This window comes from Eleutherodactylus coqui, chromosome 1 (assembly GCF_035609145.1).
Source record: "Eleutherodactylus coqui strain aEleCoq1 chromosome 1, aEleCoq1.hap1, whole genome shotgun sequence".
Taxonomy (NCBI): domain Eukaryota; kingdom Metazoa; phylum Chordata; class Amphibia; order Anura; family Eleutherodactylidae; genus Eleutherodactylus; species Eleutherodactylus coqui.
The window spans coordinates 58,037,634-58,063,420 of NC_089837.1; the positions used below are offsets into that span (position 1 = coordinate 58,037,634).

General features: G+C 44.7%; 1 protein-coding gene and 1 pseudogene across 1 annotated transcript in view; one reads left to right on the forward strand and one right to left on the reverse strand.

The window, feature by feature from the left end:
* Positions 1 to 24,448, forward strand: LOC136616388 (serine/threonine-protein kinase SBK1-like; annotated as a pseudogene).
* Positions 1 to 25,787, reverse strand: part of EVA1A (eva-1 homolog A, regulator of programmed cell death) — an 814,688-nt gene that overhangs the window by 455,882 nt on the left and 333,019 nt on the right. The gene's annotated exons all lie outside the window — the stretch shown is intronic.

Genomic DNA, 25,787 nt, shown 5'->3' on the forward strand with positions numbered 1-25,787 from the left:
ATGGGTCATTATGTCAATGAAGTGATCATCATTGAAGAGGAGGAGCATTTCATTGTGGTGGAAAACCACAGGGAAATTGAATGCATCATTGTGACAGATAACATTGATGAATCTCTATCCAGCTCCAGTGAGTCTATGTTGCTCTAATGGCCTAATGACACCAACCTTTGCTTGGGATCTGAGGTGGAAATAATTTAGACCATCAGAGTTGGTGACCACTCTCTGAAATAGCATACCATCACTACATGCATAGTATAATTACCCTAATAAAATGCAATTTATGAAATGGCTGCTTTGAACATTTTTCTTTGTGAGTTAATATAAAATTGGTTATTTTTGCATTTAGCAGAACAAAAGATTCATATTTTAATTTTAGCTTTATAATCCAAATATAACTGGGGTGCATATCAGGAGCATACAGTTCTACCACTAGTCAGTCCAAACATAGAATATTGTTTTTAGGTTTAGGTACTGATGCACAGACAGTCATCTGAGCTTAAGCTGGGGCAACAAAAAAAATTTGAATGGGTGGACTACAGTATCTAGAGGGTATCAAAGGTTCAAAGGATCAGAGGTTCTCAATGTGAGCGTCATTTAATAAATCAGTCAGGCGTTACTATAGAGATCTTTCCCATCACTTTTTATGCAGCACTGTAAAAAGGATTCTATACATCATAGGTAGTGGTATGTAAGAGCAATGACACTCTGGAGTTCTAAGGAAGCAGTCAGTGGTGAGGTTATGTCCTCTATCAGCTTTAAAGCACCACAGTCCAAACTGACGCAAGACAATGTTCACATGGGCAAACAAACAGCGAGTCCCATGTATAACACTAAAACCAATACCAATCACAAGCAAAGTGGGAGGGTGGGAATCTAGCCCCATCAGCTACAAGAGGGAACACCTCTTAAGCAGGGTGATCACCCCAATAAGAGCAGCCCCACAACCTTATCCTGGGCTGCCTGCACTGCCCCAAGGTAGAAACAAGAAGTGCCTATAGATGAAAATAAGATTGCTCCATCTATTCACACTAAATGTACAATTATCTGTTTACATGGGCCGATCATTTGATTTTTATGCCCACAGAAAGTGGACAAATGAATAATTCACTGACTGCATTTACACTGAACACCATTATAGTTTAGGTTCCTGCAATGCAGTGATAATGAGAATGATCCACCATTCTAGAGCGAGGAGCTCTCTAAGGCCCCATCTCTATTGGCGATTTTTCACTAAATTTCCCGAGGTAATAATCCGGTTGTGGGAAATGTAGTGAACGCTTTCCATGAAATTACTATGGAAAGCGCAGCCCCGCTGTCTATGAGCGGAGAATCATAGCGATTCTTTTTCTATGAGATTTAAATCGCAGCATGCTGCGATTTGCCGTGGTGAGCCCATCTGTCAGATAGGCTCAGTGCGGAGAGCTTTCAACTCTCCCCTGCTCCCCAGCAGTGGCTCCCGCGGTGGAGATCAGTCGTGGAATATCGCTATGCCCGTGGACAGGATGCCTAAGGGTCCTTTTACACTGAATACCTGGTACATTCATGGATTACACATCCTTCATATTGGGTACTATGTAATGTTGTTTTTCACCTATGGAGACAGTGGGAAGAAGTTTAGCCACAAGTGTTCAGTTTCTGTACAGATTACAGTTGTGATCATTTTATCATCACTGAGGACCTTGTAACAGAAAGCTTACAGAAAAGTGTACAGAAATAAATTAATACCGGTTTATTCAAATGCCCGAGTCCTGCTTAGGAATGGGGCTTAAGATAAAGACAAAATAGCCTTTGATGATCCAATTATCGTTTGAACGAGCTAGTGATGTCACCGCTAGCTCAAATCACTCTTGTCCGGCCCATTTAGAAAAGCAGATACATCATTGGCTCATTCAAATGAGAATCAATCAGTGTTTCACTGAATTTACTGTATAAGCGAATAAAGGGACTGAACAAGCGCTGTTTAACCCAAACGATAAGTGAACAAGTCAATGATTGACTATTTGTTCATGTTGTGCAGGGATAACAATCATTCAGTCATTGCTTGCATTAAAAACGGAATGATAAGCGCTGACTTTCACCTGTTTAAAATTTTTTTTGATTATAACTAGAGATGAGCGAACGTACTCGTCCGAGCTTGATACTCGTTCGAGTATTAGCGTGTTCGAGATGCTCGTTACTCGTAACGAGTACCACGCGATGTTCGGGTTACTTTCACTTTCATCTGAGACGTTAGCGCGCTTTTCTGGCCAATTGAAAGACAGGGAAGGCATTACAACTTCCCCCTGTGACGTTCAAGCCCTATACCACCCCCCTGCAGTGAGTGGCTGGGGCGATCAGGTGTCACCCGAGTATAAAAATCGGCCCCTCCCGCGGCTCGCCACACATGCGTTCTGACATAGAGGAGGGAAAGTGCTATCTTGGTGGAGCTGCTATAGGGAGAGTGTTAGGAGTATTTTAGGCTTCAAGAACCCCAACGGTCCTTCTTAGGGCCACATCTAACCGTGTGCAGTACTGTGGAGACTGCTTTTTGCAGTGTTGCACTTTTTTTTTTGGTATATTGGCAGTGCAGAGCATTGCGCCCTGCAGTAATACTCCAGGGACAGAAGTGTGGAGGCAGGGACAGAAGACATATTATTGATTGAATATAGGCAGTGGGCCTTTTCTAAAAAATATTGGGCAAAAAATCTATTTGGGCTGCCTGTCATTGTGCTCAGTGTTCTGGGTCTGTGTGTGCTGGGTGTAGTAGTTCTACAAAATCATACGCAGCCAGCTAAGTGTTACAGCAGGCTTGCGCCAAATTATTTCCTGGCTTTCCGTAAGCGAAGTCAGCCTCCAACCACAGGCCAATAAGCGGCACATTTAATTACAGCGTTCTGTTTCTGCACTACTGGTAATACAGCATGCTGAGGGGTAGGGGTAGGCCTAGAGGACGTGGACGCGGCCGAGGACGCGGAGGCCCAAGTCAGGGTGTGGGCACAGGCCGAGCCAGTGCGGTGGCCAGGGGTAGAGGCAGGGCCAGACCGAATAATCCACCAACTGTTTCCCAAAGCGCCCCCTCGCGCCATGCCACCCTGCAAAGGTCAAGGTGCTCTACAGTGTGGCAGTTTTTCACAGAGACGCCTGACGACCGACGAACAGTGGTGTGCAACCTTTGTCGCGCCAAGATCAGCTGGGGAGGCACCACCACCAGCATGCGCAGGCATATGACGGCCAAGCACCCCACAAGGTGGGACGAAGGCCGTTCACCGCCTCCGGTTTGCACCACTGCCTCTCCCCCTGTGCCCCAACCTGCCACTGACATCCAACCCCCATCTCAGGGCACAGGCACTACCGTCTCCTGGCCTGCACCCACACCCTCACCTCCGCTGTGCTCGGCCCCATCCAGCAATGTCTCTCAGCGCAGCGTTCAGACGTCGCTAGCGCCACTGTTTGAGCGCGAGCACGACGCCACGCACTCGCACGCTCAAGCGTTAAACGTGCACATTGCCAAATTCATCAGCCTGGAGATGCTGCCGTATAGGCTTGTGGAAACGGAGGCTATCAAAAGCATGATGGCGGCGGCGGCCCCGCGCTACTCGGTTCCCAGTCGCCACTACTTTTCCCGATGTGCTGTCCCAGGCCTGCACGACCACGTCTCCTGCAACATTGTACGCGCCCTCACCAATGCGGTTACTGCCAAGGTCCACTTAACAACCGACACATGGACAAGCACAGGCGGGCAGGGCCACTATATCTCCCTGACGGCACATTGGGTGAATTTAGTGGAGGCTGGGACAGAGTCAGAGCCTGGGACCGCTCACGTCCTACCCACCCCCCGAATTGCGTGCCCCAGCTCGGTGGTGGTATCTGCGGGGGTGTATGCTTCCTCCACTAAATCACCCTCCTCCTCCTCCTCCTACGCAACCTCTGTCTCGCAATCAAGATGTGTCAGCAGCAGCACGTCGCCAGCAGTCGGTGTCACGCGGCGTGGCAGCACAGCAGTGGGCAAGCGTCAGCAGGCCGTGCTGAAACTACTCAGCTTAGGAAAGAAGAGTCAGACGGCCCACGAACTGCTGCAGGGTCTGACAGCAGACCAACCACTGGCTTGCACCGCTGAGTCTCCAACCGGGCATGGTTGTGTGCGACAACGGCCGTAACCTGGTGGCGGCTCTGCAGCTCGGCAGACTCACGCACGTGCCATGCCTGGCCCATGTCTTTAATTTGGTGGTTCAGCGCTTTCTGAAAAGCTACCCACACTTGTCATACCTGCTCGGAAAGGTGCGCCAGCTCTGCGCACATTTCCGCAAGTCCCACATGCACGCTGCCACCCTGCGGACACTGCAACATCGGTTTCATCTGCCACTGCACCGACTGCTGTGCGACGTGCCCACACGGTGGAACTCTACGCTCCACATGTTGGCCAGGCTCTATGAGCAGCGTAGAGCTATTGTGGAATACCAACTCCAACATGGGCAGCGTAGTGGTAGTCAGCCTCCTCAATTATTTACAGAAGAGTGGGCCTGGTTGGCAGACATCTGCCAGGTCCTTGGAAACTTTGAGGAGTCTACCCAGATGGTGAGCGGGGATGCTGCAATCATTAGCGTCACCATTCCTCTGCTATGCCTCTTGAGAAGTTCCCTGCAAAGCATAAAGGCAGTCGCTTTGCACTCGGAAACGGAGGCGGGGGAAGACAGTATGTCGCTGGATAGTCAGAGCACCCTCATGTCTATATCTCAGCGCGTTGAGGAGGAGGAGGAGGAGGGGGAGGAGCATGAGGAGGAGGGGGAAGAGATAGCTTGGCCCACTGCTGAGGGTACCCATGCTGCTTGCCTGTCATCCTTTCAGCGTGTATGGCCGGAGGAGGAGGAGGATCCTGAAAGTGATCTTCCTAGTGAGGACAGCCATGTGTTGCGTACAGGTACCCTGGCACACATGGCTGACTTCATGTTAGGATGCCTTTCTCGTGACCCTCGCGTTACACGCATTCTGGCCACTACGGATTACTGGGTGTACACACTGCTCGACCCACGGTATAAGGAGAACCTTTCCACTCTCATACCCGAAGAGGAAAGGGGTTCGAGAGTGATGCTATACCACAGGACCCTGGTGGACAAACTGATGGTAAAATTCCCATCCAACAGCGCTAGTGGCAGAAGGCGCAGTTCCGAGGGCCAGGTAGCAGGGGAGGCGCGGAGATCAGGCAGCATGTACAGCGCAGGCAGGGGAACACTCTCCAAGGCCTTTGCCAGCTTTATGGCTCCCCAGCAAGACTGTCACCGCTACCCAGTCAAGGCTGAGTCGGCGGGAGCACTGTAAAAGGATGGTGAGGGAGTACGTAGCCGATCGCACGACCGTCCTCCGTGATGCCTCTGCTCCGTACAACTACTGGGTGTCGAAGCTGGACACGTGGCCTGAACTCGTGCTGTATGCCCTGGAGGTGCTTGCTTGTCCTGCGGCTAGCGTCCTGTCAGAGAGGGTGTTTAGTGCGGCTGGGGGAATCATCACGGATAAGCGTACCCGCCTGTCAACCGAAAGTGCCGACTCATGTGCTTACACTCATCAAGATGAACAAAGCCTGGATTTCCCCAGACTCCTCTTCACCAGCGGACAGCAGCGATACCTAAGCAATACGTAGGCTGCACCCGCGGATGGAAGCATCGTTCTCTATCACCATCAAAAACGGGGTCATTTTTGCTTCGTCAATCTGTGTATAATATTCCTCCTCCTCCTCCTGAAACCTCACGTAATCACGCCGAACGGGCAATTTTTCTTAGGCCCACAAGGCTCAGTCATATAATTTTTCTAAACAATTTTTATACGTTTCAATGCTCATTAAAGCGTTGAAACTTGCACCTGAACCAATTTTTATTTTAACTGGGCTGCCTTCAGGCCTAGTTACCAATTAAGCCACATTAACCAAAGCGATTAATGGGTTTCACCTGCCCTCTTGGTTGGGCATGGGCAATTTTTCTGAGCTACATTAGTACTGTTGGTACACCAATTTTTTGGGGCCCTCGCCTACAGTGTAATCCAATTAATTTTTTGCCCACCTGCATTACAGCTGACGTTACATCAGCTGTGCTGGGCACTGCAATGGGATATATTTATGTACCGCCGGTGGGTTCCAGGGAGCCACCCATGCTGTCGGTCCACACGGAGTTGTAACTACATGTGTCCACTTCTAAAGAACCCCAGTCTGACTGGGGCATGCAGTGTGGGCCGAAGCCCACCTGCATTAAACATGACATTACCTCAGCTGTGATGGGCAATGCAATGGGATATATTTATGTACCGCCGGTGGCTTCCTGACACCCACCCATGCTGTCGGTCCACAGGGACTTCACAATAGGGAGTTGTACCTGCCTGTGTCTATGAATTAAAAAGCCCGGTCAGGTTGGGGCATGCAGTGTGGGCCAAAGCCCACCTGCATTTAATCTGACGTTAGCTCTGCTGTCCAGGGCACTGCAATGGGATACATTTATGTACAGCCGGTGGGTTCCAGGGAGCCACCCATGCTGTGGGTGCACACGGAATTCCCATTGCGGAGTTGGGGATTCCCAGTTGTACCTGCCTGTGACTATTTATAAAAAAAACACGGTCTGACTGGGGCATGCAGACACCTTGACAGAATGAATAGTGTGTGGCACATAGGTTCCCCATTGCTATGCCCACGTGTGCAGCTCCAGATGGAGGTGGCACAGGATTGGATTTCTCATTGCTTCTGTACAGCATTGTGGGCTATCGCCCCGCCCCTTTTAAAGAGGGTCGCTGCCTAGCCGTGCCAACCCTCTGCAGTGCGTGCCTGCTTTTCCTCTGGCAGATGCACTTATAAATAGACTTGAGGGTGGCATGGCATGAGGACAGCTGAAGGCTGCGCAGGGACAATTTGGTGTGCGCTGTGAACACTGGGTCGTGAGGGGGGGGGGGGGTGGGCAGCATGTAACCCAGGAGAAGTGGCAGCAGAGTGTCATGCAGGCAGTGATTGTGCTTTGTTGGAGGTAGTGTGGTGCTTAGCTAAGGTATGCATTGCCAATGAGGGCTTTTCAGAAGTAAAAATTGTTGGGGGGGGGGGGGCACTCTTGCCGCTATTGTGGCTTAATAGTGGGACCTGGGGACTTGAGATGCAGCCCAACATGTAACTCCTCGCCTGCCCTATCCGTTGCTGTGCCGTTCCCATCACTTTCTTGAATTGGCCAGATTTTCACAAATGGAAACCTTAGCGAGCATCGGCGAAATACAAAAATGCTCGGGTCGCCCATTGACTTCAATGGGGTTCGTTATTCGAAACGAACCCTCGAGCATCGCAAAATTTTCGTCCCGAGTAACGAGCACCCGAGCATTTTGGTGCTCGCTCATCTCTAATTACGACGAATATCACAATGAAGTTACAAAAATATTAAGTGATAAAAACTACTATGAGAAAGTAAAAAACCCAACTGACAAGACGATACGAGGGGCAATAAACGAAAAGAAGAAAGCGTTCAAACTACTAAAGCAACAAGGCAGCGAAGATCATACAGGGAAGAAAACAAAATATGCAAAGATACGATCAAAACTGCCAAGGAGGAAGCAGAAAGACGGATCGCAAAAGAGCAAAAACAACCTGAAGCTATTTTTCAACTACATTAACAGCAAAAGGATTTGCAGGGAGAGCGCTGGCCCTTTAAAAAACAATGCAGGAGAAATCATTGATGATGACGAAGGGAAAGCAAATCTACTAAACAGTTTCTTCTCAAGTGTATTCACCAAAGAAAAGGAAATGCCACACGAGATGCAGGGGAATAAAACGAACCCCTCACAAAATATCTCATACCTAACGCAGGAGGAGGTGCGGAAGCGTCTAAAGAAAACTAAAATTGATAAATCGCCGGGCCCGGATGGATTACACCCAAGGATACTAAAGGAACTAAGTGACGAGATAGCTAGGCCGCTATACCTAATATTTCTAGACACTATCAAGACCGGAGTAGTACCATTGGATTGGCGCATTGCCAACGTGGTTCCAATTTACAAAAAAGGGAGCAAAAAAGTGAGCCTGGTAACTACAGGCCAGTAAGTCTCACTTCAGTAACGGGAAAAATTTTCGAGGGGATTCTGAGAGATGTCATCGATGAGTACCTCAAGGAGATTAAGGGAATAACTCCTCACCAGCATGGATTCATGAAGGGTCGCTCATGTCAGACAAATCTGATCAGTTTCTACGATGAAGTAAGCTCTAAGCTGGATCGGGGAGAATCTATTGATCTTGTATATCTGGACTTCTCTAAAGCCTTTGACACCGTGCCACATAATAGGCTAATATACAAAATGAGGCAGCTCGGACTGGGCGAAAATGTGTGTAAGTGGGTAAAAAATTGGCTCAATGATAGAAAGCAGAGGGTGGTAATAAATGGCTCATACTCTGATTGGACCACCGTCGCTAGCGGGGTGCCACAGGGTTCAGTATTAGGCCCCACTCTGTTCAACATATTTATCAATGACCTGATAGAGGGGCTGCACAGCAAAATATCAATATTTGCAGATGACACAAAATTATACAATATAATTAATGCAACGGAGGACAATGTGCGGCTACAAACGGACCTGGATAAGCTGGGGGCTTGGGCAGAAAAATGGCAAATCAAGTTCAATGTTGAAAAATGTAAGACTATGCACATGGGCAGGAGAAACGGATGTCACCAATATTCACTTAATGGGGTACCACTAGGGAAAAGTGATATGGAAAAGGATCTGGGGGTATTAGTGGATAATAGACTAAACTGGAGTAACCAATGCCAGTCAGCTGCTGCAAAGGCAAATAAAGTTTTGGGGTGCATTAAAAGAGGTATAGGGGCGAAGGACGAGAACATTATTCTTCCATTATACAAGGCACTTGTCAGGCCTCACATGGAATACTGCGTACAATTCTGGACACCGGTGCTCAGGAAAGATGTCACAGTGATTGAGGGGATTCAAAGAAGGGCAACTAAACTAATACATGGAATGACGGGACTGGAATACCCAGAGAGGCTATCCAAATTGGGACTATTTACTCTAGAAAAAAGAAGGTTAAGAGGTGACCAAATAACCATGTATAAGTACATGAGGGGACAACACATGCATCTCTCCCGCGATCTGTTTACACCCAGGACCACGACAGTAACAAGAGGACATCCGCTACGATTAGAGGAAAGTAGGTTTCATCACCAACATAGAAGGGGATTCTTTACTGTAAGAGCAGTTAGACTGTGGAACTCTACCAGAGGAAGTGGTGATGGCAAAATCCATAGAGGAGTTTAAAAGGGGACTTGATGTCTTTCTGGAGAAGAAGTATATTACAGGATATAAATATTAGGTTAAGTGTCAATCCGGGTATACAGCAGGTAGGAACTATTAGGGGTTGATCCAGGGAACAGTCTGATTGCCATTAGGGAGTCGGGAAGGAATTTTTCCCCCAAAAGGGCTAATTGGCTTCTGGCCTTGGGGTTTTTTGCCTTCCTCTGGATCAACATGGTAGGATAGACAGGCTGGACTAGATGGACATTGTCTTCATTCGGCCTTAAATACTATGTTACTATGTTACTTTGACAACTAAAACGGAATTTCATAAGTTAGTTACAGAAGCACTTACTAATAATTGTATCTCTAAAGCAGAATACAAATATATGTTAGAAACACCAGTGGGTATGCCCTATTTTTACCACATACCAAAAATTCACAAGAATGTGGAAAATCCCCCCGGAAGTCCAACTATAGCAGGGATGCAGGCAATTACTAATCGCCTGTCAGAGTATGCTGAGCTGCAGCTCCAAAAATATGTTAAACTTGCCTTCGTATATAAAGGACTCGGAGCATTTATTACAAGAAATTAGAGGAATACTTTGGAAGAATACATACTGGTGGTGTACTCTTGACGTGGAGTCGTTGTATACTAATATTAATCATGAAAAAAGAATAGAAGCTATTAATGAGATACTTAGTGAAGATTTACTTATGCCTAACAAAAAGACTTCATACTACGAGCTATATTTATTCTGAAGAAGAATTTTTCACGCACAACGGAAATTATAGACAGGTTACTGGTACCGCAATGGGCACGATCTGTGCCCCCAGTTTTGCAAACTGTGTTATGGGTTATTTCGAGAAACAGATTCTTCAATTCACGCATCGTGCTGTATAAACGTTACATAGGCGATCTTTTGCTAATATGGAATGGAAATGAAGATGAACTGAAAATATTCATTAAGAATCTATTGGATAATGAATTTGGTTTTAAATTTACATACACAATCAGTTCAGAGAAAATAATTTATCTAGATTTAGAATTGAGAGGATCAAAAAATAAAAACACATACCCATTTCAAGCCCGTTGACACAAATAGTTACTTAGATTTCCGCAGCTGCCACTATAAAAAGTGGAAGTTAAATATACCATATGGGCAGCTGCAAGAAAAGTGAGAAGAAACTGCACGGATATAGAAGAATTCAAGAGACAAGCTAAAGTGAAAAGAGATTTAAAAATAAAGGCTATCCTAAAAGTCTGGTGGATTCCGCATACCATAAGGTAATAAAGAAAGAAAAAGAACAGCAAGAAATGACAATACAGAATATAAGTGAGACAAAGAAGAAAGATGAGTCTAATCACTTTGGGCTAGCTTTCACGACCAAATATAGTAGACAGTTTGGTACGATCAGGAAAATTATAAGTACAAACTGGTCACTGCTGAAAGAAGATGCACTTTTAAAAGAAAACATCCCAAACCGTCCGTTATGTATATTTAGGACAAATAAAACTAATGAACCTTTTAGCACCATCCTGTCCTAAAAAGGAAAAAAATATGAGTATTAAGTTACATAAAGGAGATAAAAAACAAAATGGGGTTTATAAGTGTGGCGAAAAAGTGTAAGTGCTGTTGGAGTATCATGAATAAACATAAGGAAATAGGATTAAAAGAGGCAGCACCAATTGTTATTAAACATTTAACGTGTAAAACCGAGGCAGTTATTTACTTACTAGAGTGTCCATGTGGATTAATATATGTGGGGAGGACGATAAACACATTAAGAGAAAGGATAAACAAACAGAAATAATATAAAAAATAATTTTAAAACAGTGTCTCGCCATTTCTTAAATCATCATGATAGAGATTTTAAAGTGACACCACTCGAATCCATACATTGTAAATCCATCCAAAAATGATGTGAAAAAGAAATGTGTTGGATTTTTAGATTAGACACATTAGTACCAAACGGTCTTAACGTAGTGCTGGAGAAAATGTAATTAGTGTGGTTTTTTTAAATTAATTTTTATGATATGTCGTGTATTTTTATTACATATTGATATATTTTTATCATATATCTTATTCTATATATGAATTATCCTTATTTTAAATATATATTATGGTTATAATAATGGATATATATATTTTTAGGAATTCATCATAATGGCCTATGAAACACATCAACGTATGTATACTGACTTAAAGGGGTTGTCCCGAGGCAGCAAGTGGGTCTATACACTTCTGTATGGCCATAATAATGCACTTTGTAATATACATTGTGCATTAATTATGAGCCATACAGAAGTTATAAAAAGTTTTTTACTTACCTGCTCCGTTGCTGGCGTCCTCGTTCCCATGGTGCCGACTAATTTTCGCCCTCCGATGGCCAAATTAGCCGCGCTTGTGCAGTCCGGGTCTTCTGTAGTCTTCTATGGAGCCGCTCGTGCCAGAGAGCGGCTCCGTGTAGCTCCGCCCCGTCACGTGCCGATTCCAGCCAATCAGGAGGCTGGAATCGGCAGTGGACCGCACAGAAGAGCTGCGGTCCACGAAGACAGAGGATCCCGGCGGCCATCTTCAGCGGTAAGTATTGAAGTCACCGGAGCGCGGGGATTAAGGTAAGCGCTCCGGTAAGCTTCCTTTACTTCCCTGCATCGGGGTTGTCTCGCGCCGAACGGGGGGGGGGGGGGGTTGAAAAAAAAAAAAACCCGTTTCGGCGCGGGACAACCCCTTTAATATAATGTAAACATGGCATCCGATCTGGGTGTAATTATTATTATTTTTTTTATATTATATATATATATATATATATATATATATATATATATATATATATATATATATATATATATATATATATATATATATATGATATTTCCTATATATTGCATAATACATAGATTGTGTGTATATATATATATTTATTCTATATTTTATATTTATATCTCTAGTATTTATACATTGCATAATAGCATTGTGTATATATAATTTATGAATTGCTACCCCCATGGGTCAATCCAACTAATATGTGGCACCTATAAATTATAAAATGGTTTTTTTCATAAGAGCTCCCTTTCTACGGCGGTATGAATATCCAGCTATATAGAGTGGCTCCAATGCGGTACGATATATGCACTATTTCTATGGAAACCCAGTGTTAAGATAACCTGCGTTGAGCAGTTGGCCATAAGCAGACGAGTTTCCATAGTAACCTAACAATACAGGCACACAGTATCGCTACAAGACGGCACTTCGCAATGACGTCATCACGTCACGCCTGACGTATCCAGACGCCACTCACGTGATCTTCTAGTCACATGAGCGCTAGTATTCCGGATGTGCCATCTAGACGCCGCTCACATGCTACCGGCGCCGCTCATGTAACGTACAAGTCACGTGAGCGCCACTACTCCGGAAGCGCCATCAGGAGAAGATGCCATGTTAATAGTGAGTAACTATATAAAATGTTAATGTACTGTTTCATGTTATGTACTTGATAAAGTCGCGCTATAGCGACGAAAAGCGTCGTGCTAATCTAATAAACCTTTTTTGACAAATATGGGATTTGTCACGACCCGGTCGTTTGTTTGAGGCAGCGCAGGAGCATTTTTTTCGGCATCATTTTTCTTCCCTATAGTGGGACTTTGCGTTAAAATTCTGAATTCTAGCTGTGATTAGTTTATCCTTGAGTTTCCTTGCAACCAAATAGGTTTGTCAAAGGTGGAGAACACACTTAAATTTTTTTTTAATAGACTGATTTCTATTTTAAACTTTTAAAGAAAGAATATTGAAAATTCTGCTAAAATGGGGATTTGTAGAAGTTGATAATGTACTGGTCCTGCTCAGGAATGGGCTTTGACTTCAAGCCAATGAAGAATCATTTACAAATGTAAATATGTCCGTCATCCAGAGATAAGATACACCCAGACACTATACAATGCTCAGCTGGGTTATTGACTGCTAGTATTTAGGTGCTAATTTAAGTGGCTTTAATTCTGAGGACATCCACCTCTTGGGGCAGTATACAGTAGCTATGGTTTTCTTATTATACATTATAATCCTTTTTAGTTGTGTGAAATGCCTGGGAGGCAGAGACTACTGATCATAGAGAATGTTGTGCCCCTTAAGGTGCATTTACACCACAAAGATGATCTCTCAAAAAGATGGCTAGTGATTGCGACAAGCCAAAAACCAAATCTAGAACTTATCTAGAACTCAGAATATATCTAGAAAAATTGAACCTAGAAACGAATACAGAACCTAGGATCTATCTAGAAACTGGAACTCATCTAGATATCAAACTGACAGTTTAAAACATAGCATCTACCCATTTCTCTAGTAGATAGTCCTACTTATGACATCATGCCATTAGAAGTATCCACCTCTATAGTTGGCTGCCTGTTTATCTAAAGTTCCTGAGAAAGAACAGTAATCGGCCAACATTAACAGTGGTAAGCCACAATGACACTCTAGTAGCCAATCCCTTATAACTAGGGACAAGGAGAATGAAAGTCTTTTCTTAATGCTTTTTTTTTTTTTTTTTTTTTTTTTACACACACAACGATTATTGCTCAAAATTCACTCAAAAGCCATCTTGAGCGATAATCATTGCTTGTAAATGTGTGCCCATCGTGTACTTACCAGGCACTTTGTCCATCACTGAGTTCAGTTCAGCTTCCATCATGACTGATCAGACCACACGCTGTGTTCTCTGCGGGCAGCGCTGATAATTCTTTCAGCAGCTGTCCTGCTGGAGAATAGCGATGTATTTAGAGAACAAACCACCCCGCTGTTCTCCAAATACATGCAATGAAGTACTAAAGGGCTGATTTAGCTCATTAGTAGCTAATGTAAAATGATCGCTCAAAACTGTCAGTTTCTGGGCATCGGCACCTGGCAGATTGCCCTACGTAAAAGGGACCCAACTAAACTAACATTTAGTATGCTAAAGAAAAATATTGAAAACTTGCATAAACTATTAAAATAAGTTGAATGCACTACGCAGAGTCCACCATACCTGCAGCCGCCAACTATCAGGCCTACACAACCAAAGATCTGGTCTGTCAATTGTTTAATACTGTTCCACTCCTCATTCAGCTACTTCTACCAGACTTACACAAGTGCAGTGTGTGTGTGTGTGTGTGTGTGTGTGTGTGTGTGTGGCCATAACTGACTTTAAAGCCATATTTAAAGGTAAAGTCAAACTACTTCTATGCCTTAGAAGGTGCCCTAAGATTGTTATACAGGCTCTTATGGCTCTGATACTGTTATAAACCAGTATTAGGGGTATTGATGAAGTTCAGATTCTGTTTGAGCAAAAAGTTTTGGTTCCAATTAGTTCAGTTTGGTCAAACCGGCCAAATCAAACTTTTGAGAAGATTCCACCTCACTAGTAGTAACAATCAGTCATCCCCACATTACAGAGGATCTTCCTTTGTACACATGTTCATTTTTGGCCAGCACTCAGTGCCATGGGCAGATTTGACCAAGGAAAACTGCTTAAACGTCTGTACTGATTACATGTGGTGACATAGAAAGCCAACATTTAACCCTTTCCAATCCAATTTGTATCCTGGTTTTTCTAGGGGGCTTACTCTTTCTGCGGTTATACAACAGTACTATATGCTGGCTAAAGCCAGTAATGGATGAGCGGACACGTTGGATAGGCTCTGACAGCAGAGAGGCTGGCAATATACAGTAAGAGAACCCCCAACGGACGTCTTCCAACATCAGAGCTGTACAGCCTTAAATCATAATGTCTTTAAACAGTGGATTGGAAAGGGTTAAAGCCAAAAGTAACCTTTTTATACAAGTAGCAGCAGCTGATTATATGGAGCTCACTGCACAAGATGGGCCAGAAAAAAAAGTATAAGAAAATAAAACCTTCAAAAAAACAGTTGTTGCATGCATGGCTATGGAAATGGATATCTCCATAGGTGGCATTATTTCAGTGGTGCTAATCCATAAAATTTGGCTATATGTTTTGAACATTTGTGAATATTGAGTTTTGCATCTCATTTGTTTGCATGGGTACGTTCATTTCTGCACCACCCCACTCTAAGCTGAAGCCACTCTGCTATTCCACTCTGCCTAAATCTGTGCTGCTTGCTTGCTGTGATTTGTGTATTTTGCATTTCGTCTGTTTGCATTGGTACGTTCATTTCTGCACCACACCACTTCAAGCAGAACCCGCTCTGCTATTCTGCTCTGGCTAAATCTGTGCTGCTTGCTGTGAATTGTGTGTTTTGCACATTATCTGTTTGCCTTGGTATGTTTTACTGGCTAAATGAAACTCTACTTTTAGTCATTTCTGCCATCCACGTCCCCAAAATGGCATCTTTTACCCATCCTTGTTAGGATGCTTGCCTTATCTAAGGAGAGCAATAAATTTCACCCCCTGCCCCTCCTTTTGGTAATTAGGTTTTCAATGCTCAAGTCAGCTGGCTAGTCAATTGGAACCTGATTAGCCACTCACAGCTGTTTCCTAGTTGTACTTTTAACTTTCACCATATCAGTGTAAGCATGTATGCCACGCGAATATGTGCTGTATTGTGTGGCAGGAGACAGGTAGGCCACAAACTGCCTAAATGCTTAACACTTCAAAGCTATCAAAAATGCTGTCATCTCTGTTCTCATGCTTGCTCTCAGTTTCAGAACTTTTCAAGTGCCAACTTCTGGGGCACTATTCACATTAGCCCCCCTCTCCTGTCCTCACCTATGCACAGCTCGCATGCACTCTGTACCTTCTTGCTTAGCCTCAAACCCCCTAATGCCAATAACAGTCGCCCTCATAAATCTCCTAACCATCTGCTAACCCTCACTATCTTGCTGCTACTAGCAGCTGGGGATCTCTCCCAATCCTGGCCCACCCTCCACTGCTCCTAGCTATCACCCCCTACCTGACTCACTAATAGAATCCCCAAGCCCAACTGCTAGCCCATGTATACCCTCCCCTGACTCCTTTAAATGTGCGCTCTGGAACTGCCAGCCAGCATTTAATAAGCTCCCCACCATTCATGACTTTTACTGCTAATTCTTTAAATCTGCTCGCTCTCACAGAAACATGGATACAGCAGTCTGACACGGCCTCCCCTGCTGCACTGTCTTACAATAGCCTGCAGTTCTCCTATACCCCAAGACCAGACGACATGAGTAGTGAAGGAGTAGGTGCTCTTATCTCCCTGAAATGTACCTACCAGGTCATCCCCCTGTACCCTCACTCACTTTTCCATCATTTGAGGTACATACACTATGGCTTTTCCGCCCACTGTCCATGCGAGTAGCAGTTATCTACCGCCCCCCAGGTGCTTCTCACCTGTTTTTGGACCACTTCGCTGCCTGGCTCCCCTACTTCCTATCCTGTGAAATTCCAACCCCCATCTTAGGTGATTTTAACATCCCAACCAATGACCCCAACTCCCCATCTGCCTTAGCATCTTTCGCTCCCCTCCTCCCTTGGTCTCAACTCACAGCCTCTCCCAGAGATGGAAACACTCTTGATCTGGTCTTCCTCCATCTCTTCTCTGCTTCCAACTTCACTAACTCTCCTTCCCCGCTCTCAGATCATAACCTCCTCTTTCTCTGTCACGCTCCCTAGCCTCTCCAGACCCACCTACCTACAGTAACCTTAAGGCCATTCACACCCAGGACTTTGCTGAATTCCTGCAGTCCTCTGTCCCCTCTCCCTCCTCTCCTGCCCCAACCTGGCTGCCGCTCACTACAACACCGCTCTCAAACATGGCCTGGATGAAGCAGCACCCCTCATGACCCAAGCCATCTGATGCTGACTGCGGCAACCCTGGCTCACGCCTCAAACGCGCTTCATCCGGTGGTGCTCTAGAAGTGCTGAACAGCTGTGGAGGAAGTCGCAAACGTCCAGACTTTCTCTACTACAAATTCATGCTCAGAACCTACCACCTCTCCCTCCACCACACCAAACAAGTCTACTTCAACTCTTGTCTCCTCACTATCGCACAACCCTAAACGACTGATACTTTTCACTCCCTTCTCAGCCCTAAATCGCAGCCCCGTGACGGATCTCAGTGCTGTAGAGTTGGCCGCTTACTTCAAAGAAAATTGATGACATCTGTCAGGAAATAACTTCCTAATCACAGACTAGCCCTGACCCTAGTCTTGTCAGTACTGCATCTAGCTCCTGCTCACTGTCTGTACTCAGACCGACGACAGAGGAAGAAGTCTCCAAATTGCTTTTCTCTGCTCGCCCCACCTGCGCTAGCGACCCTCTCCCATCTCACCACTATATTCAGCCTCTTTGAAAGAGGGAAAGATGCCAGAGGTCAAACACCATCATATCCCCACTGCTAAAGAAGCAGACTCTTGATGCGACTGATGCTGCCAACTCCCGACCCATCTCAAACCCATCTCTAAACTACTAGAACACCTAGTTTACTCCCGCCTTGTAAGCCATCAGAGAACTCTCTCCTAGACCCCCTACAGTCTGGCTTTGACCCCAACACTCGACAGAAACTGCCCTTACAAAAGGTATCCAATGACCTAATGACAGCCAAATCAAGGGGTGATTACTCCCTACTGATCCTCCTCGACCTCTCCGCAGCATTTGACACTGTTGACCACTAACTCCTTCTCAGTATGCTTCACACCATCAGCCTGAAGGACCCTGCTCTCTCCTGGTTCTCCTCCTACCTATCTGACTGCTTGTTTAGCATCTCCTTGGTGGCTCTACCTCTCCTCCTCTTCCCCTTGCTGTTGAGGTCCCACAGGGCTCAGTCCCCGGCCCCCTCCTTTTCTATATCGACGCAGTCCCTATTGGACAAAAATCAGAAGATTTGGCCTCCAATACCACCTGTATGTTAACGACACCCAGCTCTACACATCTTCCTGTGACATCTCTGCACCTTTCCTCCAAAACATCACCGACTGTCCGCTGTCTCTAACACTTTGTCCTCTACCTAAAACTAAACCTCCCTAAAACTGACTTATTGGCATTTCCACCCTCCACTAACCAACCTCATCCTGACATCTCCATCTCAGTGTGTGGCGCCACCATAACTCCCAGACAGCATGCCCGCTGCCTTGGGGTCATATTCGACTCTGATCTATCATTTACCCCCTACATCCAATCTCTCACCCGAACGTGTCAGCTGCACCTCAAGAACATCGCAAGAATCTGCTCTTTTCTTACTGTAGGCACGCTAAAAACGCTTATTGTTGCCCTCATCCACTCACGGCTCGATTATTGCAACTTGTTGCTGATCGACCTCCCCTGCACCAGACTCTACCCTCCCCAATCCATCCTGAATGCGGCAGCCAGGCTCATCTTCCTGTCCAACCGCTACTCGGACGCCTCTGCCTTGTGCCGGTCACTGCACTGGCTGCCCGTTAAATACAGAATTCGATTTAAAAACTCGATACCTTCATCCACAAAGCTCTCCACAGCGCAGCGCCCCCCTATACTGCCTCCCTCATCTCAATCCATCACCCAGTCTGGGCTCTCCGCTCTGCTAATGAAACTAGACTGTGCACCACTCTAATTCGAACTTCATTCCCGCCTCCAAGACTTCTTGAGCAGCACGGGTCCTCTGGAACGCATTACCAAAGGCTACCCGGGCAATCCAAGACTGGCAGAACTTCAGGCGTGCTCTAAAAACATACCTCTTCAGGGAAGCATACAGCATATGTCTGACCATTGTCTGTGTATAGCATCCCACACTCTCCACCTCCCCATACCGTGCACATCTCCAGCCCTTTACCTTCTGTATCACCCCATTACTTGTAGTATGTAAGCTCATTGGAGCAGGACCCTCACCCCTATTGTTTCCATCAACTGATTACTATGTAACCGTGGTTCTGTAATTTTTGTATTTTTTGTCTCTGTATTCCCTGTTAATGTAAGCGCTGCGGAATATGTTGGTACTATACAAAAAGATTATTATTATTTATAAATGCAGGAACCAGTAGGAAAACCTTCAAAATTCTGTTTCAAAGGACAAAAATTAGCCATATGTAGATATTGCTGCCATACTTGTCATCATTTTAACCATAAGTGCATATAATATATAGCTAATAAACTAGAAACTACTGCAGAGAAAACAAAAAAATAAATAATTGTTATGACTCCTTAGGAACCCATAATGTCATTCTAGCATTTGGGCACTTTTCACACCAACATATTTTTACTTTATATTTTATCCATGTTTTGTGGCTCATAATACAGAGATGATATAAATCTACTTATTTCATGGTTAATTTTTTTTTTACTTTTAAAAACAAGCAGCAAGTGCTACTATTGTCAGTTTTTGCCTCCACATTTGCGTTTGATATTTTCTATTTGGCAATTACAGATCTGCATTTACCCTGCAGAAAACAATGCCAGCAAATACAGATGACTAAGCAAACACATATCAGAAACAAGTATTCCGGACGTGTAACACGCTCGTCTGACAGCGGTCTTAAGGAAGCTCGGTGTAGGGGAGGTAAAGCTTCCATGATTCTTCTCCAGTGTTATAATTTGGCTCAGACATGTCTAGTACTTTGACCAGACTGAAATCACTTTGCCTTTTGCAGAACTCACAAGTCTTGTTGCTGTGCTCTGGGGACCCCCTGACCAGGGCTGAAGAACCCCCAGAGTTCCCAGGAACTCTGGCTGGGAAATATAGCTTTGAAATCAGAAAATAGCTGAAGGCTTTGACAAAATAGTAATTTTCCCAAGTGTTAATCTTTACCCAGTTGAGTAGCTATAGGGAAGAAGAGGTTGCTAATAAGACCCAATTTGGGTAGGGAAAAATGCAAAAGTACAATGGAAAATGTACTTGATTCAGGAAAATGGGATGGGAGCAGTAATTGGTGTAGTGGGTGGTTAGGAGTGTGGGGGTATCTACCTGCACTGGAAAGGGTTATTTTATATATTTTTTTGCTTTGAGAGTCTTACCTCCCCCAACTCCAGTCTTAGCTTACTCAGATAAGTAGCAAGACATCTTTTTTTAGCACTTTCAGCTGCCTTATTATTCCCTTCTCCCCGCCTAGCCTTGTGCTCACAGGATCTCATTATTTCAATGGTCAACTGTTTATAGCTAAAAATCCTATATGTGCTGGATGGTGTGGCCCAGTAATGTGACTTTTACTTATGTTTATCTGACTTTTACTTATGTTTATCTGTTTTGATATTAGCTACAGTGTTAAGGGGGGAACAAATTGGGAATGAGGACAGTTGGCTGAAGGCCCAAGACTAGTTGGAGAAAAAGTTTACTCACTCACATTTCTTCTTCAATGGGTGTCCCAACAATAGACCTTGATGGCTTTATTCCTAGTAAATACCCCATTATAGAAGTGTCCATTAAATACAAACTACTGGCTTTCTATAGCAGTCAGTACAATTGAGTAAATGGCAAGAATAAGAATGTAAACTATTGTCAGTATACTTCTGCTATAAAGGGAAAAGTTTACAGTTTTAAATCAAGTATTCAACAAATCATTGCAAAATGTTGGGTTTTTTTTTTGCAAAAAGCTGAAAGTTTGTGAAATAAACCCAAGTAACCCAATATGACATAAGTGGTTTGTCCAGCTTCACTACAAAATGCCATTTTTAATGATTACTGTAATCTCAGAATTATTCAACCCTTTCTTGACCAGCGTTTTTTGTAATTAATAAAGCCCCTTTCGCCGTTCTGACCTGCCACCACCATTCCTCACTGTCTGTAGGGTGGTTTTTCAGTATATGCTTCATTCTTACTCCTCCAGACATACCTCTGATGGGCCTGAAATGTCCTAGTTTTGCTTCATCGCTCATGTAAATAAGCCACAAAACCTAAAAAGGATTCTGTTCTATATAGTGATCAAACAAAAAAACTGGAACTTTTTGGGTCTACAGATCAGCGGGTCTGAAGGAGGAAGAATGAAGAATGAAGCATACACTGAAAAGATTGTCCTGCCTACAAGGCTTGGTTTCAAAAGCAGCTCTGGAAGATTGAGCGTCCGTCAGTCGCCTGACTTGAACCCCATAAAAATATCTTTAGCTGGAGTTGAAGGCGGCAGTTGAAGCATGCAAACCCAAGATTTTTAGTGGCTTTTGGCCATTTCCTATTAGGAATGGTTTAAGGCTCCTCAAGAATGCAGTTAGAGGCCGGTGTCATAAGAGCAAAAGGTGCTCCAAGTACAAAAGACACATCATAAAGGAGTGGAATAATTCTTAAATTGAAAAAGTCTGTGAATTTGGACAAATCCCTTGTTATAAGTCATGTTAAGTTATTTAACTCATTCTTATTTGGTTGATTTTTACAAACTGCTGAAAGTTTGTAAATTTGGCAAATAAACCGAACTTGCAATGGGGGTGAATAATTTTGATTGCAACCAAATCTGCAATGGAAACCATTTTATATTAGTGGGTGGGGATTGGAAGGGTTAAATGAACAGGTTTGTGAGTTGATCAGTTTGTAAACATAGAAGTGATTGCTGATCAGCCCTACATGTCCCCATATAAAACTAGATTTACTGCCGGCCTATGGGGGATGAAGATCGTAGTTATGGTCATTCATCCCCATAAGCTGATTTTTGGCCTATGTTAAAGGGGTGGTCTCGCGAAATCAAGTGGGGTCATACACTTCTGTATGGCCATATTAATGCACTTTGTAATATACATCGTGCATTAAATATGAGCCATACAGAAGTTATTCACTTACCTGCTCCGTTGCTAGCGTCCCCGTCGCCATGGTTCCGTCTAATTTCGGTGTCTTCTTGCCTTTTTAGACGCGCTTGCGCAGATCCGTCTTCTCCCTTCTTCTCCCTTCGGCTCCGCTCGGCAGCATCAGCATTTTGGCTCCGCCCCCTTGTACGCATCATCGCGTAGCTCCGCCCCATGATGTGTGCCGGTTCCAGCCTCCTGATTGGCTGGAATCGGCACGTGACGGGGGCGGAGCTACGCGATGATGCGTACAAGGGGGCGGAGCCAAAATGCCGATGCTGCCGAGCGGAGCCGAAGGGAGAAGACGGATCTGCGCAAGCGCGTCTAAAAAGGCAAGAAGACACCGAAATTAGACGGAACCATGGCGACGGGGACGCTAGCAACGGAGCAGGTAAGTGAATAACTTCTGTATGGCTCATATTTAATGCACGATGTATATTACAAAGTGCATTAATATGGCCATACAGAAGTGTATAACCCCACTTGCTGCCGCGAGACCACCCCTTTAAGGAAAATCAAACAAAATGCATAGGATTCAGTGATCGTTGTGTTTGGCTAGTTCTTAGCAAGTCTAAAGGACCTTTTGGAGATCCAGAGACCAATTATAAAAAGATTACATCAAAATGAACTTATTTAAAAAAATGCAATTAATAGTCTGAGATTCCTTGCAGATATACAATAAAAAAATTGATACAAGTGCCCATTTAACAGAACCCAAGTGTGTCCCGCCACTAGTGGTTTATAAGGAGACATGATTTTAACTGCTTAATGGCCCGGACCACTATTTAAATGGGCCTTAAGAACTAGGGATATGCAAGGTAAAATAATGATCATGGAGACACTGTATATATGGATGCAAGATATATTAGTAGGCAGAGCAAATATTAGACTTTGTAGACCATGCATTATATTTTACTTTAAGCTCATATGGCATGACACAAACCGCCATCACAAACATGTGCATTGATTTAAAACTTGGTGGAGCAATGACCTCTACCCTGCAGTTGTCTTTCCCAAGGTTTATATGAATTTTGGAAACCCCATTACCGTGAAGGGAAAATAAAATATGTATTTATGAAAAACCTGTTAAAAAAACAAAAACACTGTTGGCCGCTAATCATAGCTGCCCAAAAAGGAGAAACCCTTCAAGATGATTCAAAAGTAGCCAATTCCTACATTGCATTTTGTGTTTTTTTCCTTTTAAGTGTTTGCATTATTACCTAACCAGGAAACACTGTTCCTGAAATTGATGAAGGACCACATAAAGTTGGAAGCTTTCATCCATGAATTACGTGTGCCCACCTGTTTGTCATGTTACAAAGGCATCATATTCACTTAACCCTCCTTTAGGAAAGCCATGGACCATTATGTTCTGACCCAGGAATTGGCTCCTGCAGGATCCCTCCATTCTCTAATCCAGGATGGTGTAAGTACTAGAGATGAGCGAACGTACTCGTTACGAGTACTTACGCACCCGAGTACCGCCATTTTCAAGTACTTCAGTACTCGGGTGAAAAGATTCGGGGGGCGCCGTGGCGGCACGGGGGGTAGCAGTGGGGAGTGGGGGGGGAGAGGGAGAGAGAGGGCTCCCCCCTGTTCCCCGCTGCTACCCCCCGCACCGCCACGCCTCCCCCCGCCCCCCGGCGCCCCCCGAATCTTTTCACCCGAGTACTGAAGTACTCGAAAATGGCGATACTCGGGTGCGTAAGTACTCGTAACGAGTACGTTCGCTCATCTCTAGTAAATACTTCAATATCAAATTGTCCAGTAATAAATGCAATTTGGATATTAAGCCACACTGGAAATGTATATTTGATAATTATTCTGAAGGAACATGCACAAGGATGTTTATTTCTAGAGACATTTCATTTAAATGTGCTAGATTTGCTAAATACTCCAGAACTGAAAAATTCGTAGACAAATTTTAGCTCAAATAAAGCACATATCTAATGGTCTATTACTTTTCTAGGTCAGAATCCCTGAAGTGAAGCGTTGTGCATTGCAGTTGATCAGAGCTCTGGAGTACATGCACAGTAGGGGTCTGATGCATAGAGATGTGAAACCAGATAGTGTCTTACTAATGGACAATGAATGTCACCAGAACAAACTGAGTGACTTTGGTCTGATTCAGATCGTTGGCAGTCTGGTTCCATGCATGGCACCCATTATACCTTACATGGCTCCAGAGCTTTGTGGATTGAAACCCAGGGACAGCATCATCTTGGATCCCAGTGTGGACATATGGGCCCTTGGTGTGCTTCTATACACAGTTTTCACTGGGTATCTTCCATGGGAAAGAGCTATGCACAACGATGAACTATTCCAGAGATTTGTCCACTGGCAAAGAGATCTAGACTGCGTTCCACCTCCAAGCAACTGGACCGAATTCAACCAGAATGCTTTACATTTTTTCCACATTCTGCTCTCCCAAGATCCCAGGACCAGGACACTTTCAACTGCTCTCCTAAATCATATTGACATTCCATGGGGAGTAGAAGAAATTATAGAAATTGTTATTGAAGAGGAGGATGTTGATGGGTCATTTTGTCAATGAAGTGATCATCATTGAAGAAGAGAATTTCATTGTGGTGGAAACCATAGGGATATTGAATGCATCATTGTGACAGATACAGATGAATCCCTATCCAGCTCTAGTAAGTCTACATTGCTCTATTGGCCTAATGATTCCAAGCTTTGCTTGGGATCTAAGGTGGAAATAATTGAGATCAGAGTTGGTGGCAACTCTCTGGACTAGCATTACTACATGCCTAATGAATAGAGATGAGCGAGCGTACTCGTCCGAGCTTGATACTCGTTCGAGTATTAGGGTGTTCGAGATGCTCGTTACTCGAGACGAGTACCACGCGATGTTCGAGTTACTTTCACTTTCATCTCTGAGACATTAGCGCGCTTTTCTGGCCAATAGAAAGACAGGGAAGGCATTACAACTTCCCCCTGCGATGTTCAAGCCCTATACCACCCCCCTGCAGTGAGTGGCTGGCAAGATCAGGTGTCACCCGAGTATTAAAATCTGCCCGCCCGCAGCTCGCCACAGATGCATTCTGACAGAGATCAGGGAAAGTGCTGCTGGTGCCGGAGCTGCTATAGGGAGAGCGTTAGGAGTGATTTTAGGCTTCAAGAACCCCAACGGTCCTTCTTAGGCCATAGTCAGAAATGGCAGATCGCACCTATCTGCGATTCCTGTTCTCTTCTCTATATGCACTCAATGGGGCCGGCGGCAGCAGCGCCCACCCCATTGAGAACATATAGAAGACAAATCATTTTTCTCTGCCACAGCTGTAACAGCTGTGGCAGAGAACAACGATGTTTGCCCATTGAATTCAATAGAGCCGGCAATACAGCAGGTTCCACTGAAAGCAATGGGCTGCCGGCGTGCGCTGGATGAACTGTCGGGAAGGGCTTAAATATTTAAGCCGTTCCCTGCAATTCATCCAGAAATGTGTTAAAATAAAAAAAATATATACTTACCTTGTCCCGGCAGACGGAGTTCAGCCGCGGCGGCCGGCAGTGGGTGTGAAGGGGGTGTGAGTCAGACCTGCCTCTGATTGGCTCAGCGCTGAGCCAATCAAGGGGCAGGTCTGACTCACACCCCCTTCACACCCACTGTAGGCCGGCCGCGCTGAACTCCGTCTGCCGGGACAAGGTAAGTATATACCGTATATACTGGCGTATAAGACGACTTTTGAACCCCGAAAAATCTGCTCTGAAGTCGGGGGTCGTCTTATACGCTGGTAATACAAAAAAAAAGAAAGTGTCAAAAAAAAAATAAATAAATCATTACTCACCTCCCCTGGCGTTCTGCGGCGCTGCTGTAGGCTGTCGCTCCCTCCTGGTCCCTGGCAGAGCATTGCTTTCTGGACGCATGGCTTGAA